This window comes from Mastomys coucha, unplaced genomic scaffold (assembly GCF_008632895.1).
Source record: "Mastomys coucha isolate ucsf_1 unplaced genomic scaffold, UCSF_Mcou_1 pScaffold22, whole genome shotgun sequence".
Taxonomy (NCBI): domain Eukaryota; kingdom Metazoa; phylum Chordata; class Mammalia; order Rodentia; family Muridae; genus Mastomys; species Mastomys coucha.
In genome coordinates, this window is record NW_022196905.1 from 185,207,320 (window position 1) to 185,224,266 (window position 16,947).

A 16,947-nucleotide genomic window follows, 5' to 3' on the forward strand; every position below is an offset into this window, starting at 1 on the left:
CTTGTGAGACTCCTAACAGTGAGCGCAGGGTCTGTTTCTAACTCTTGCCTGCTTTTGAGACCTTTGTTCCCCTACTGGGTTGCCTCATCCAGCCTTACTGTGAGGAGCAGGGGTCCCTGGTCTTGTTGCAACTTGATATACCACGTTTAGTTTATATCCCTGGGAGGCCTGCCCTTTTCTAAAGGGAAAAGAGTGGATCTAGGGGAGAGGGGAGATGGAGGGAGGGACTTTCCTTCAGGAAAGGAGGAGAGGGAAACTGCAGTTGGGATGCAGTATATGAGAGAAGAATACATTTCTTAAAAAGATAGGACCCATTTCACTCACATCGTGACTCTTCTGTTCACCTCCTTTTAATACAAATCCACTGTTTGCAGGTTATCACCAGTGCAAGAGACTATTGACAAATATCAAAGTGGCTAATTGATCTGTGTACTCAAGTAGTAACAGATAAACTCACAGATGAACAAGCTGAAACACCCAACTATCTTGTCAACCCCAGATGGATTTTGTGTTCTGATGCTGTATAGTATTTTCTGTCGAGCAAAGGGAAATGTGGAAATGACATGTTCGAGACATCCAGCCACGTACTCCATCAGCCTTTCCCTATTCTCACAGAACCTGCATCAGACACAATAGCAAGCAATGAATTTGGCACAGGACATATGAAATCTTGCTTTCTGCAATCCTGAGAAGTGTCACGGACAGAAAAATGGTTTGTTTTGATTTCCTAGTGATGGGCACTAACTACAGAGCCATTACTCATAAAAAGCACAAAATTGGAACTGGGGACTCGCAAAGCCCATGCCAGCTGTGACATCACAATTTCAAACCTTCTGAGTGTGGGCAGCCCTAACTGGTTCCTCGCTGTGTGTACCAGCTGGCTTTCATCATACAGGCAGCACCCTCCTTCATGGTTGGCTGCCACCGCCCCCCCCCCCATGCTCCCTGGTCTTTTTCTACTTCTGTGGTGAAGGCTGCCAGGCCAAGATTTTTAAACAAGCCCACCGGCTTGCTTCTGTGTTCATGGGCCTTAGCCCTAACCCATCTCACAGGCAGATGTTTGCCGACATATATCATTCAACTGAACACAGAGGTACTGTTTCAGTCTTGTTCATGTATGGAAAACATATGGGGGACAACATTTTTGCCAAACAGAATGTTGGCTACAGCATGTGTGTGTGTGTGAGTGTGTGTGTGTGTGTGTGTGTGTGTGTGTGTGTAAGAGAAAGAGAGAGAGAAAGAGAAAGAGTTTCAGCTACTAACTTACCTGCATTTAATAAACTTACATGATTGCCCGAGTTTCTTCCAACAATCTTAAGACTTTTTTACTCCTCACTCACCAGGATCCCTGACACCATGCCTAAAACAGTTTCATTATGAACTACTGACATGTGATGGACAGACAGCTTCCCAGAATCCAACTGAAAGTGGGCCCCTGTACCAATTCTGTCTATAAGATTCATGAACCTTGGACACTCCAGTACAAGTTGAAAATACACACCAGCTCCATAGGAGGACATTCTATCCTTTTGTCTACAGAGAACAGGAAGCGAAGGATGTGATGATAATGCTGAGAGTCAGTTGTCTAAATGGCCAGCTTGGTATAAATGTATTGTAAAACCTTACACCAGTGTTTTTCCCTAAGAGGTAACTTATATTTCCTAGGTGTTGTGTTTGTACTCCATAATCCTAAACTCTGCTTTTCCAGTAGGCTAGCACTTTTGGTCTCTCCTAATTCATATAACCTAATTTATAGATAAAACCAATACCATAGTGATTACATGAAAAACCCAAATTAGAATCTGCAGCCCTCCGCCAAGGGCATGATTACAACATATATTATGATGCTGTGTGGCTTGCAACGCACTAGTGTATGTCACCATACTGAGCTTGTCTGTCAACCTTTGAGTAGGCTCACATTCATATTTTATAGCTGACCTACCAAAGTGAATGAAGTTAAGAAAAGTACCCAGCCTTGCATAGACGGTGTTATAGAAAGCTGAATATAAGTAACACTAGTCCACCATTTTTAACCTGTGATTTCACAGGGCTCCAGTTAGTAAGTGACAGCTAGAACCCAAGTTTCCAGTCTCTTCGTCCTCTCACACCTCAATGCTTGGATTCTTAGTACATGTGATTTTTCTTTTAATGCTACCATAAAAATAAGAATTAGATGAGTGCTATAAAGCACTTAAAATAATATGGCTGGCAAGCGCGACTTCAAATGAACTTCGAAATGAACTGGATTATAGAGCTGTGAGTTAGCCTGTCTGCGCTCACGAGGTAAGCAGTGGCAGCAAAGGAAGTAAAACAAAGCTATCCTTGCATTATATAGGCTTCATAAAGCAGCCAACATTCTGAGTTCAAGTAGGATGGAAGCAGCAAATTTCCCAGTTTGCGCTCTCATAGAAATAGCACCCCCATAATAGGATTCGGACCCCCGAACCATGAGTGGAATGTTTACTTTGTGTGAGAAGGAAAGACAGAGTTGCTTGGAAATTGGGTTTATTAGTTCTTTTTATGTTGGTCTTCCAGTGTGCGCAGTTTGCACCTTTAGTAGTAAAATGCAGTAAACTGAAGGTTAGTTTTAGTTCAATGCCTGAGAAACACCATTGCTTTAGGATTGTGCTACTATAGTCTTTGTTTATTGTAATTCACGTGTCAAATTTGGAAAGTAGCTACACACACAGGAAAGGTGTATAAAATTTGCAAATGAGGAGCATAAATATGGGAATACACACAAGGTATACTACTACCACAGCCTGGGCTACAGCGATAATGGTTGAGTTCCCACTCAAAATATATCACTACTGTTTCTGGAAGACGAAAACAGAACCTTTGTAATGACCTTGCAAAGTAACGGTTTAAAGTATTATGCTAAATCGTCATAACAGATGATGTCATTTCACATCAGTGAGACAGAAACAACTATTAAACAATTTAAATTAAATGTAATAACATACAAAGAATGTGGTGTTTAAGGGGATCCCATGCTCATTTTTAAACGATCACCACTACTTTTTAAACTGAAGCCGAAAGTAGAAAACAGCCAGTCTAGCATGGTTCTCATTTTTTACCAAGAGAACATAGCTCACCATTGGACAAAGGCAAAGGGATTTCACTTTATCCTGTCTTGTGGAGCCTTATCTTCCACCTCCCTGCATTAACAATGTCCATCATCAAAGCCTAACTGATCTACTAACTATCTAACTGAATAGGTAGTAATAACCCAAAGTGAGTAGTTATGACTAATTTTTCTCCCTTTGCCCTACAGACACAGGGGAGAGGCATTTCTGTGTGTCAGAGTTACAGCAAAAGGTCTGATGCATGCCATTATGGAACACTCCAGTGTTAGATTAAATCCTAGCATCCCTCTTTTGGATGAGCACTTGAGCTTGGAAGAGAAAACAAAGAAAATCTTTTAGGATAAAAACAAATGTAAAAATAAGAGCCCTGGGTGGTATGAAGGCAAGAAAAACAATGATTGAACTGGCTTGTCCACTGTTGCACGAGATCTTGAACTTTGGCCTTAGGTCCAAAGAGGGTCTAAGGTACTCAAAAACAACCATATCCAGGAAGGCTATTGTAACACCAACAGCAGAATAAAATAAGGAACGGATGGAAAGATGGTATATAGACAAATTTAATCTCCTCTTTAGTTATCCATGGCAAAGAAGGAAAGCTCAGGGCCAGAAAAATCAAGAATGTATGTGAATGTGGAGCCATTGATTTTGCATCCCTGAAGATCACAAATCAATTTCATTTTTGATTAAACAACACACACAAGGGATGAAACAACAAGAAACACTAGTGAACTGGCTGATGATTTTCACATACTCAACAAAACAAAAACAGAACAAGCTGGGAGCCCTTCAGGGGTAACTCCAAACCACTGTACTCCTCAAGGGGTTGCCATTATACAACTATCAGAAAAAAGTTTGTGGCATTGACATTTTTATTGACTATCCTTTGGCAGATCATATCTATCCCTTCCATGCCCTCCAGATCTTCAGGTACCACCACCATCACCTGAACATCATCCCTTCTTCCTCTCCTCTTCCTCTTTCCTTTTTCTTCCTCCTTTTTTTATAACCCACTACAAATTAATTAGTACTATCAACATGCATATGGGTCTATGTGTATATGGGGGTGTATTGGAGCATGGACAACCTACCATGGACTACACAAGTAAACATAACTGACTCTCCCCTCTCTTTAGAGCCCATACCTTACAAAAGCTCCTAAGTTATGTGTGGGACATAAGGAACTCCTCTACAATCTATGGTTGGTATTAACTGGTTTAATATAGTAGCATCTCTTATGCAGGCAACCACATCTGTTATCAGTACATTAGCACAATAGTCCTGTTGTGTTTAGAAGACACAGATTCTATTGAAAAGTGATAGCAATGAAAGTATATTAACTCTCTTGAACCAGGCTCTTCCTCTATATTTTGTCTACCCCATTCATTCAAGTTACTCACATCTGTTCTCCTTGGTATGTAGTTGTCCACTGAGTAAACATAATATTTTTTGACCATTGTAAGGGTGATTTGGGTTATATGCAGGTGTGGATCAGGCTTTGATGAGTGTATTCATGTGCATCCCTTCCACTTATGAAAGGGACTGAAGAGTCATGGGAAATGCAGATAACATTGTAAGTTATTGGTCATAACAATGTATTCTCAGTCAGCAAGGTATAGAGGTTCTCCTCATTCTACAGCCTGGCTAAAGCCAAGTACTTTTCATCTGTTCTGTTAGTTGATAAATAGCTGATATTTCAAATTAAACTATAATCCTGTTTGATAGATGTCTTAGTTAGGGTCTTATTGCTGTAAAAAGATATCATGACCAAGGCAACTCTTATAAAGGAAAACATTTAATTGGGATAGGCTTGCAGTTTCAGAGGTTTAGTTCATTATCGTCATGATGGGAAGTATGGACACATCCACGCAGGCATGGTGCTATAGAAAGAGCTGAGAATTCTACATCTTGATCTGAAGGCAATAGAAGGAGACTGCTGAGTATCACACTGGGCATAGCTTGAGCAACAGGAGACCTCAAAACCTGCCCCCACGGTGATACTCTTCCTCCAACAGAGCTACACTTATTCCAACAAAGTCACACCCACACTTCCCTATGAATTAAGCACCTGAGTCTATGGGGGTCATTCTTATTCAAATCACATTAGTTCAGCCAGATATCTGGAAGAAGCAAATCAAATATTTCCTGAAGAAACTCAGGGAAATAACCAGAAGAATTTCTGCCAAAGTATTGTCAGAGAAAAAAAAATTATTATAAACAGTGGTAGGTTGGTAAGTTGGAAGGTTAAGGGGTGGAACCCAACCTTGACTGTGACATTTGCTAATTTCCATAATGCAAATACTACTATTTTCAAGCTGCCAGAAAACTTCTCTGAACAGAGATATCAGAAGAGATGTGTGCTCTTAGGAGCCTTGTAAAGTGGCTCTAGATCAAGTGTGACAATTCCAATGTTCAGTGCACTTAATAGTTTAGCCTGAGAAAGGCTACATTAAATCATCAAATCCACCCTCCTAGTGGATGTAATGGTTAGTCTTCATTGTCAACTGACTGAAATGGGAGATAGTCAAGAACTAGAAAGTGTTTTCAGAGACAACTAGCATGTAAAACAGCTGAAAAGGAAACACAGCATGAATGTAGATGGCAACTTCCTATAGGCTGGGACTTGTAAACATAACTTTTATTCACCAGATTTAATTGTCACCTCAGAGACTTAACTACTGCTGAATAAGATCTTTCTAGATCTTTCTAAACTCTGGCTGGCTGGTTCAACTCAGCTGTTCTGGCTCAAGCGCCTCTCCAAGTTGACTGATTCAAACTGGCTTCTCTTGGCTTCTCACTGAATTGCTCTGCTTGGACTCAAACTGTTCTCTGGAACTCTGTTCTAATCTTTTGGCTCTTTCTTATTCTCTGACTCATTCTGTCTTCACCTGCAAATGGTCTCTGTAAAATTGTCCTGATAAAGTCTTTCAACTGAACTCCACTGCACCAAACCACTGGAGCTGCTTCAACTGACTCAACTGACTTGCACTTACTCTGCACTGCTTTTAAATAGCCTCTCTTTCCTGTCTGCCCTCCTGTAAATTGGGTATATCCTCTCTCTGACTCATTCTATCAAATCTTTCTCTGATTTATCACTTTGTTTGCCCTTAAATTAGATGTCACTTTCAAACATGGTTGCTTCCTCCTACAAACTATCCTTACCTACATTGTTTGGGATTAAAAGTGTGTGTCTGTATTCCAGCCAGAGGAATTAAAGGTATGTAGTTAGGGCACATCTGTATTCCAACCAGATTACACAAACATAAAAGTTCTTCTAATATAATCCATTGCCACAACAACCATGTTGCTGGATTAAAACTCCTCTACAGGGACCTGCCAGAATAAAAGTGTAAAAAAGAGAAAGCAAGCTCCATTTTTCCTGGGCAATCTAATCTACCACTTTAGCCATCACTTTAGTGCCTGAGACTCTGGTGTCTTCAGACTTTCAATGTGAATTCACACCAACAACTCTTGGGAAGCTGTCAAGCCTGAAGCCTCACACTGGTGAGACATCTGAGGCTCCTAGCTTCCTGAATTGAGTAAGGACTGTGTGGGTCTCTGAAGAAACAAACATGTAAGCAGCCATTGCTGCACTAGCTTGTCTCTAACTTTACAAACAAATCTAAGAAATCCAGGTGTGGAGGGTATGTATGTGTGTACGTGTGTGCGTATGTGTATGTGTGTGTTTTCTGTTCCACTAGACGTCCTCTGACTAGTAAAATATAGATTTTTTTTTTTTAGCATTTTAGTGAAGCAAAAGCAAAATCCAAGTAAGTACATAAAAGAAACTTGATAGAGACATGTGGATTCCTTCACCTAGGAACTGAAGATTAGCCATCAGTCCTATCTGGCACAGTTACAAAAGATGGTCCATAAAGACAAAGTGGAGTGAACCACCATAACCCAAACTACATTTTCTCATTACAGTTCAATAAAGATAAGAGCCAATAATAACAAAAAAGATGAAAATGCACAGCCATTTGGAAATTGTGACTGATAGAATCATTCTTGAATGGCTGCTTCTGTTGCATTAGTACAAAGTTTACTAAATATCAGACCCAAACAAAATGTAATACACTACTGTGACTATGATGGATTCATTTCTGGCTCAAAATTCTGAGGATCAAACTAGCTTCATGTGTGCTACACACTCTCTGCTTAGCTACACTAGCCCCCTCACCCAAAATTCTATTCTCTAGACCCATTAGCAGCTTTGTTATAAGTGTACTGTGGGCATAAGCAAAATACTGATGTGTACGTAAGTTTTATATAATCTGATGATCCTTTAGATGATGATTCATATGTTTAACCAAATATTTTTTTCCAAAATGAAATATAAATTAATATTTTGAGCTGAAAGTCCTGGTATTGATTCTAGAGAAGAGTAAGAACAAAGCCTATAGCAGTGGTAGAAGACCCTACTTTTCTAGAAGAGATCCTACTTCACTAAGGGACACTGTCTCAAACTGCTCTCTGAACACTTACCTTTATACATACAGGCCAGTGTCGCTCTCAGCATTCACCAGACAAGCTTCTTTATGTTACAGTGATGATTAATCCAGAGACTCACAGTACACTGGTCAAAGTGCAGAGAAAAAGAGACTATGGGAGTGCTCAGCCTTAAAAAAAAAAAAGATTTATTTATTTTATATATGTGAGTACACTGTCAATGTCTTCAGACACACCAGAAGAGGGCATCAGATCCCATTACAGATGGTTGTGAGTCACCATGTGATTGCTGGGAATTAAACTCAGGACCTCTGGAAGAATAGTCAGTGCTCTTAACTGATGAATCATCTCTTCAGCCCTCCCCCCCCCTTAAATAGGATATCTATATCACATGCCCTCCACCCAAGGCTCATGGATCATCACAGTAGAGAACAGAAAGATTATAAGATCCTGAGGTTGGAAAAGACAATTGTGAAAAAATGGTTTCTTGACAAGACAGAGCCATTGGATATAAGAACTCACAGCAGCTATGGTTGTAAGCATAAGACATACACAGTCTCAAGATAGCCACATTTCCAAGATAGAAATGGGGTGGGGGAGTGAGAGGGCAATGTAATTCTACCCTTAGCTGATGAGCTATTGGAAGCTGATAGCTATTTGGGGAGGAAGAGTTGATTTTCTTCTGGGAAATTTCCACTGATAGACCGCAAATAGCCTTACATCCAAGCATATTCTAATAGCACTGAACAGACTCAGTTGATTAAAAAAAAAAGAGTGCATAATGAAGATGGGGGGAATATGGGAAGAACTGGAAGAGAAAGAGTAGATGGCGGATTTATTATAAAATTGTATACAAGTGTGAAATTCTCAAACACTAGAAAGAACTTATAACTTGTTCAATTTTTTCTCATTTCCACCTTTTATTATAATTTTTCCCATGTTGTTAATAAAAGCAGTTCTATTTTCTCAGATTCTCCCTTCAAATTGTTTTATTGCAATACACTTCCTGGAAAGATTAAACTGTATAGTTGAGCTCACGGCCCCCACCTGAAATTATAGCTTCTCTAAACACATCACCTTACTCATTTTGCATAATTTAGTTGCCTCTCCCCTCAAGGTCTATTATTTTCATTCATTTGTTCATTTCATAAATATTTAAACGATTGAACTGTATGCTGGGTAACTCTAGCCACAGAAGGTACAATAAGACTGATAAGGACTACAGAGACAGCTTAGCCATTTTAGAACTCTGGCTGTTCTAAAGGACCAAGTTTGATTCCCAGCACCCACATGGTGGCTCACAACCGTCTAAAATTCCAATCCCAAGGGTCTGACACCCTCCTCTAAACTCTCTGAGCACTGCATATACATAGTGCACATGCACACATCCAGGCAAAATATCCGTACAATAGAATAAGCAATTAACTTTTTAAAAAAGGAAAGATCTAGTTCCAACTATCAGTTTACTTTGTAGTAAGAAAACGTACACACATATACATAATGTGTTAAGTAAATATTTACCTAATTAACTAAACATTCTACATATGTCCATAAAGTTCAGTTCTTGTCAGGAAAGTATGCAATGTCGAAAAACAATATGTTCATTCTGTTGAAATTATCCCAAATCTGTATTTATACAGAGCTAAGTATCTTTGTATAGAACAACTGATCCCTTTAGTTTCAAAACATCTCTTCACCCAGAATAAAGCTGAGACCTCCATGAGCTTAGAAAAAGTGGAGAAAATGTTTCCTTTAAAGAACATGCATTACAACAGCTTTTGAAATAGAATCAGCTAACTTTATAACTGAAAATGAAGTGCCCAGAAAAACAAATGATCCATTCTACTCCGAAATGTACTACACCCTTGTGACAGTTGTTAGATGGTAGTATAATCCCTCTGGCAAAAACCCTGAGGGCTGCTCTTTCCCCCAAAAGAAAAAAAAAATCAATTGGCACATAGTGCTTAGTCGACTATGACCTATTCATATAGCATAACTCCCAAGGTACTCAGCTCACAAATGGGGGCACTTGCTGGATCTGCTGGTTGGAGCCAGTCTTTTAAAAGTTGAAGAAGGAAGGCCTCTAGGGGGGTTTATGTAAAAGAGAGAGACAGAAACTAATCCTTCATAGCTGGCTGGCAGTCTGCCAAGGTGTGCTGGAGGAATTCAAAAACACTGGTCCTGGAATGTAAGCCCAACTGGGGAGCTTGTCCATGAAGGGGAAGAAATCTTGGGGCACTGCTGCTGCCACCGGGTACATTGACAATGAACCACCCAGTGGGAAGCAGCTACCACGTCACCATTTTGACTTCAAGACACCCATATTTCAGACTCTCGGAGGGAGGGACGGAGATGAAAAATGATTTGTCTCTTGCACAGAAACATAAGCAAATGATTTATCTTAATTATTTTTAGATTGCAATATGTTGCCTCATATGTCAAATGTACATTAAAGAGCAATTAGCTGAAATGTCAGCATTAAACGATTCGCTACTTAGCATTTCAAAAGCAGAAGCAAAAATTGATGAAAGCAAGAGTCGGTGTACACCAGGATGAAAAGATGAAAAGTTTTGTAACTGTAGACACTTGTTTCTGTTCTGAATTTGGAATGAAGATGTCTCAAATAAGCCATAGTAACAAAGTGTGAGTTTGTGTGTGTGTGTGTGTGTGTGTGTGTGTGTGTGTGTGTGTGTGTACACATTTGCATGCATATATGCGTTCATGCAATTGTGGGCACATGCACATAGTCACATATACAGAGCACAATCCACTGTCATTCCTAAATTAAGGCCCATAAACCAAATCTGGCCCACCAGCTGGCTATGTGAATTAGTACAGAACTTTTATAGACACGCAGCCATGCCCCTTCATGTATTGTCAGTGTGTTCAAGCTACCATGATAGAGTTGAATAGTGTGTGTTAGAATAGAGCTGTAACTGAGACCACATGTTGCATATAGACTTAAACATTCATCCTCTACACGGAAAAATTGAAAGTACGGAAAGTTAAACTAGAAAAACCCAGCTTGGAGATATGTGTGTCATCCTACCAGGGTCACTCCTGATACAAATAGCAAGCACTGTGTGGGAAGAGAGCTGCCCAGATCTGCAGAGAGCCCTCATGCTACCAGAGACTGGGGCTAAGACTGCTGAGGCTGGGGGCTAAAGCTATGAGAAGATTATAAGGAGTGTTTCATATGCTCTCACAGAGTGCAAAGGTGTTACTGTGAATCATACTTGAAACATTGTGAATCGGAAGTACTGGATGTAATATTAGAGAAATGTCAGGGCAGGGAGTGGGAGGGGAGATGTCCAGTAGTAGCAATAGACAGCCTTTCAGAAAAAAATATTAATAATCTTGAAGGAAAGAAGCACAGGGTACTGGAATAAACCCCCAAATTGATATTTCTCAGCTGAGTGGAAAAGAATTAATGTGAACATCTCACTTAGTCCTTGGACACAGGAGAGAGAGAATGGAGAGACAGAAAAATGGATAATAATGGGCTTAATCACTTCAACAGGAATAAAGCATGAAAGCACAGACTGCAAAAAGCCATGAAGTCCAGGAGACGAGAGAAAGGATGCTAAGAGTAACTGCCATCAATGTCAGTGCTCAACACAGTACCAGAAGGGCCAGTCAGTGCAGTAATACAACAACCGGAAATGAAAACACATCTAAGCTAAAATGAAGGAAGGAAAACTCTGCTTACAGATGACAAAATTGTCCATTTGAAAAAAAAATCAATGGAGATTACAAGAAAAAAAAGAAAAGAAAGAAAAACGTCAATAGAAATTACCCCCAAAAGGCATTGGAATTGATAAATGCTTTTAGGGAGGTTTAAAAAAAATTATCAGTATGCAAAAACCAATTAAAGTCCTATATGCCAATGATAAACAGTTAGAAGCTGAAATCTAATAAATAAAATATTAAATGTCTGAAACACTCTGGAATAAACACCTGCATGGCGTATTGCAGCCGAGGGAAATCTCCAGGTTTCTCAGCCATTGCACTGTACAGGCGGGATGCTACTGGCACCGTGATCGATCGGTGGGTAGACCAAAGGGACAGAGCAGAAAGCAAACACAGATACCACGCACAACCAATTACTGAGGAAGATGCAAAAGTAACTTAGTGAAGAAAAGGTCTCTACAGTGAGCAACATTGGAGCAAGTGGTAATGTATATGCAATAAGAAAATTTTAATCAATACAGTGTACCATATTAAAAATTAACTTAAAATAATATAGATCCAAGTAGAAAACCAAAAACTATAAAATTTCTAAAAGAAGCATCAGAGAAAATAAAATCATTTGCTGAGAAAAAAAATATTTGCTGAGGAAAAAAATATTTGCAGAGAAATAAAAATTTAGACAAAATTCCTCTTTTTTTTCTAGGTTTTTCAAGGTAGTATTTCTCTGTATAGCCCTGACTACCCTGGAAACCACTCTGTAGACCAGGTTAGCCTCAAAACAGGCTGGCCTTGAACTCAGAGATCTACACATCTCTGCCTCCCAAGTGCTGGGATTAAAGGCACAAACCATCACCATCTGGCTTACTTTCGACAGAAATGTCTTATACAAAACTTCAGAAAACACAAATCGATATGATTATACTGAAATCAAAAACTTTAATCTGTTCAAAGATATCAGTGATTAAATATAAAAACAATTTAAAAAGAGAATGTCTTAGTCAGGGTTTCTATTCCTACACAAACATCATGACCAAGAAGCAAGTTGGGGAGGAAAAGGTTTATTGAGCTTACACTTCCACATGGCTGTTGATCACCAGAGGAAGCCAGGACTGGAACTCAAGCAGGTCAGGAAGCAGGAGCTGATGCAGAGGCCATGGAGAGAGATGTTCCTTACTGGCTTGCTTCCCCTGGCTTGCTCAGCCTGCTCTCTTATAGAGCCCAAGACCTCCAGCCCAGGGATGGCACCACCCACAAGGGGCCCTACTCCCTTGATCACTAATTGAGAAAATGCCCCACAGCTGGGTCTCATGGAGGCACTTCCCCAACTGAAGCTCCCTTCTCTATGTTAACTCCAGACTGTGTCAAGTTGACACACACAACAAGGCAGTACAGAGAACAAAATAATTGCATGGCCTATGTCAGATAGAGGACTCATATCTACCTAGGCTATATAAAGAATTCAAAAATTCTCAATAAGAAAGTAAACAGTTGAAAAAAATAACAAAAATGTTCCACAGATATTTCATCAAAGACATACACACAGGTGACAAATAAGCATGTGAATAAAAACATCATTAGTAATTAGAAAAAAATATTGTTATTTATACATTAAACTACAAGGCAAGACTATTACATGCCAATCAATATGGATAAAAGTGAAGACCGACCATCCCAACTGATGGTGAGGGTGCGGAGTTTCTCTGAAACTCACACACGACTGCTGGGAATGTAAACATTTCTACTACTTGGAAATTTTTTTTCTTTTCAGTCTCTAAAAATCTCAGTCATCTAATCATTCAGCCTTAGGAATTTCTCAACAAGAAATAAAACCATGTTTGTATAAAGACTTACACACAAATAGTCATAGCGCCCTTATTTTCAATAAGACCTCCAAACATGGAGAACAATTAAATGTCCATCAATGGTTTGATAGGTAATCCGTGCACTCCCATTAGATAGAATACAGCACAGAAATAAAACTTAGTGAATTGCCGATATGCTCAGTGCTGGTTTGAATGAGAAGTGTCCCCTAGAGGCTCACATAGTTGAGCACATGGTCTCTGATTGGTGGTATTGTCTGGGGAAGTTTGAGAATATTTACCGTGGGGAAGCTTGCTAGAGGAAGCATGCCGGGGGCTGGCTTTGAGCATGTGTAGCCTCGCTCTGTTTCCAGTTAGTTCTCTCTGCTTGCTGTGGAAGATAAGATCTCTCAGCTTCCTGCTCCAGCTGCCATACCTTCTTTGTCTTTATAGACTTCCTCTGTGGAACGGTAAGCGTGAATAAACTCTTCCTTCTATAGTCCACATTCAGTCATGGTATTTTAATTACAGCGTCAAAAAGTACGTACGATACTCAGCAAGTATTAACTTCAAAAATCGTGGTACTGAGGGAAAAGAGTCAAACAAAACAGAAGACATTCTTGCTCTATCTAATTCTATAAGACTGCAAAATGCTAAGATACGCTGAAGTTCACAGATCAATGGTTGCTCAGAAAAGATAAGTCAAGGAGTAAGGGGGGGCTTCCAGGGAAGGGCATGAGAAAGACCGGAAGTCATTCTGTGGGTAGCGAGTATCTTCACACTGACGGAGGTGCTTATGTATGTTACAATGAATCAAGCTGGGTAATTTATAGATGTGCGTTTTAATGGTGGTGTGTGCTCAATGTACATTACACCTTAATGAGGCCGCTCTAAAGGAGAATATTTGAAGAAGTGCGTCACAGAAACCAATTTCATTTGGAGTCAAGTTGATTACAATGGATATATATATATATCCATATATATATATATATATGGATATATATATATATATATATCAATATTATTGACCCTCCAGGCAATTTTGTATGTCTTACTCCATTTAGCCATCATAACATATCATATGAGACAGGTACTATACTGACTTCACCTAGAGACAATAAAACCAAGTTGAGAGCGCCCAGTAATTCCTGAGTGTTAGGCAGCAGCATGTAACATCTTGCTTTTGAATTCCAAAGCACCAACCCATTCTCCAACATGCTCTGCCACACTGGCAATCTCATTTAAAGAGACAATTATCAAGTAATACATTAACTTAATATCCATACTATGTTCTACTAACCTCTCAAACTACTCAAAATATATTTTAATTACTAACGTTTATAAATCAACCCTACTTCACATGAGTATTGATCCCCAAGTAAAAGCCTTACCTATAGTGGTTTAGGAAGTGAATGGCTTGAGTTTCCTTGCCCTACAATAAATACTAAGACACAACTAAGTATTTATGTACAAGAGAATGAAATAGGAACCCTCTGTTCTGTGCCATGTATAAAAATTATCCTAAATGAGACCAAACTGACTTGAAAGAGCTAAAACTTTAAATCCCTTAGGAAATACAGGAGTTGATCTTCGTGGCTTTAAATCAGGCAGCAAACTCCTGGCTGTGACGCCAGCTTAAGCCTGCTATACAGGACTGCTTCTCCCTGCCTGGCGTTCTTTTCTGTAGGAAGGTGCTGGAATGGAACTTGCTGGTACTTATAGTTATTTAGCAAAAGCAATGGCTGCCTTATGAGCCAAGGTGCCCTTTCCTTTAAAGGACACTACTGCTTTCTTCTTTTTTAGGGCAGAGGGGGCGGGTTTTCGAGACAGGGTTTCTCTGTATAGCCTTGGCTGTCCTGGAACTCACTCTGTAGACCAGGCTGGCCTCAAACTCAGAAATCCTCCTGTCTCTGTACTATTGCTTTCTTTAAAAGACAATCTTCCTTGAACAGACGCTGGTGAGCCATTCAGGACTGTATGCTTTCTGTGGCCTTTGACCTACAGGAGGCTTCACAATATAAGGTCCATGCTGTCTCGTACTTTTCCATTCAATCTGTCACATCAGTCACAGAAAAACCAACTGGAATTTTGTGTCAAATGCGTTATTACTTCCAAATCACAGAAAGTTTGCAAATTACACCATGTGTTAGCACATTATTTTATTTAAATAAATGAGCTCTTCCAAAAAGCTCTGTCGGTCCCAGTGTTTAGGATTATGGATTTCCAAGGATTTCATTTACTGACAACTCTGCAAAGGAGAAAAAAAAAAGATTTATTTATCTACGATAAGAAAAAGGACAGGAATAGAAACAAAATATTTACGTTTCACTCTCTGTGTTCTAATGTATCTAATGTCTCTTGAAAGAATTCTTTCCCATTCAGTTTGAGGGTGTCAATCTCTTTCTAGAATCCACTGTTGTTCACTTCCTTCAAGATAACGTCCTGGCATACCAATCTTCTGCTTACTCTGAACAGATCTAGACTCTAGAAGAGTCCAGAGAGATGCCTCATTGACTAACTGGTGAAGATGCCAACCAGCTCCTCAACATGGCTTACGTTCAGTTATCAGTAAACCGTCATCTTTCACCTTTGACAGTCATACTGGTCATAGATGCTTATGGTTACAGACCATGGCTACCCCCTCTATGGCACCTAAAACACATCTCATTATACAAAAAATACCACATAGTAGACTTATATGTCTAAAATATACATAAAATACACACATTAGACATGTGTGTTTGCACACACATCCCTATTTGTGACACTTTGAAGTAGAACTTGAGTTATGCAGGGGTAAGTCTGGAACTAGACATGGATTCAGATACAGGCATGAATACAGCTGGCCCCACCAGTAGGATTCTACAGCGACGGTGCAGGACTTACATGTCCTTCAAATGTAGGAATTTCCTCTTTAATGTCCCTGATGTTGGCTAGAATACTTTTTTTTTTTTTTTTGAGACAGGATTTCTCTGTATAGCTCTGGCTGTCCTGGAACTCTGTAGACCAGGCTGGCCTCGAACTCAGAAATCTGCCTGCTTCTGCCTCCCAAGTGCTGGGATTAAAGGCATGTGCCACCACTGCCTGGCTGGCTAAAATACTTCTAATCACAGGTTACATGATCTCAAAATAAGTTGTACTTTCTTGAGCAACTAAAATTTATGGGAAGTTAATCATTGTAGATAAGATTTTTAGCTCCATGTAGTCTACCCACTGGCCTTAGATCAATCAGCTGAGGCTAAAATGTCTGTTCTTTTATGGGAAGAGAGAAGAGAAGGCATTCTAGTGAGGCCAGGGGCATATAAAAAAAGAGCATGCTGTGCGGTAAAATGACCAGTGGGAAAACTAATTATTAATAGGCTGTGAATTAGTTTGACGAGATACTTTGAGAGACTAATGCCAAAATGGACATGTTCCATTAAGCTGGCCATGTCAGTTTCTGGACCCAGGACCTCCTCCACAAGTAAAGCTATTTGACTAGTCAAGGGTTACAAGCTGAAGTGTCTTCAAGAGAGAGAAGCACACCAATGAACAGATGACAAGGAAGAACACTGGTGACTGTCAATCCAAAGAACTGTAGCCTCACAGAAGACTTGAAGATAATCCTAATGAGAGCCCTCCACCCCAAACAAGTATACCTGCAATCGCAGTCTAGATTTTAGGCTTATGGCTTCTTCCCTTAGACTAGACAGTCTTTCAACGTCACAGGCTTCTCCCACCAATGACACCTACTAAGTTTGTGGTCAAGTGGTCCCTCACCACGTTGTTTTCTGAGAAGCCTGCTTCCTGCAGGTTACCTGAACTCTATACTCTGAGATGTGATATTATTTCCACATTATATATTACTTTGTTTTTTTGTAGTTCATTGTTCCAGCTTACTTCTTAAAATCTGTTTCTCTCCCATAGAAATTTCACCCCCATCATGA